The sequence below is a fragment of the Lepus europaeus genome, chromosome 12, assembly GCF_033115175.1.
Source record: "Lepus europaeus isolate LE1 chromosome 12, mLepTim1.pri, whole genome shotgun sequence".
Taxonomy (NCBI): Eukaryota; Metazoa; Chordata; class Mammalia; order Lagomorpha; family Leporidae; genus Lepus; species Lepus europaeus.
In genome coordinates, this window is record NC_084838.1 from 16,193,180 (window position 1) to 16,194,092 (window position 913).

At 41.3% G+C, this 913-nt stretch overlaps 1 pseudogene; it reads left to right on the top strand.

The window, feature by feature from the left end:
* Positions 1 to 210: 210 nt before the first annotated feature.
* LOC133771176 (large ribosomal subunit protein eL37-like) lies at positions 211 to 574 on the top strand (annotated as a pseudogene).
* Positions 575 to 913: the final 339 nt, after the last annotated feature.

The window sequence follows — 913 nt, forward strand, 5'->3', positions numbered from 1 at the left end:
TAAGACAATTTTCATTCTCCTGACCTACACAGAGTCGGTGGGAAATTTGTAACAAATGCATTTAGAGTGTCTGAAGCTCTTTAGAGAAGAGGAGCCTTGAAAATATCAATTAAGATAAACAAAAAAGTGGACAGACAGAATCTTACTCTCTTTGGGTCTGTTTTCTCTTCTTCAGCTTGCATTAAAAGGATACTCCTTTTTCAGGTCTTTTTGGTCTCCGCTGCAGAAGCGAGATGAGGAAGGGGACGTCATCGTTTGGAAAGCGTCGCAACAAGACGCACACGCTGTGCCGCCGCTGCGGCTCTAAGGCCTACCACCTTCAGAAGTCGACGTGTGGCAAATGCGGCTACCCTGCCAAGCGCAAGAGAAAGTATAACTGGAGTGCCAAGGCTAAAAGACGAAATACCACTGGGACTGGTCGGATGAGGCACCTAAAAATTGCATAGCACAGATTCAGGCATGGATTCCGTGAAGGAACAACACCTAAACCCAAGAGGGCAGCCGTTGCAGCATCCAGTTCATCTTGAGAATTTCAACAATTAGTCAAGCAATAAATACTCTGGTTACAAAATTTAAAAAATTAAAAAAAAAAAAGATGCTCCTTTTTCATTCAATTTATTTCCACAGGAACAAAACCTGTTGCTCGATTCAGGACATGTAAGGTGCTAATTCCCAGGAGTATGCCAGAAATAAACCAATATGTTCTCTTTTAAAGAAGAATGAAAGACCCAGGACTACAGAAAAGAATAAGAATTTGGGTCCAAGTAGAAATTCCCAAGGCCAATCACAGAAATCTGCATCATCACAAGAGAATTTCTAGAGAACAAAAGCCTATTGTTTTAAAATGAACCAGAGAGTGGCTTAGATGGATTGCTGCTTGATCAATCTGGCACTAAACTTTCTCTATGTTACA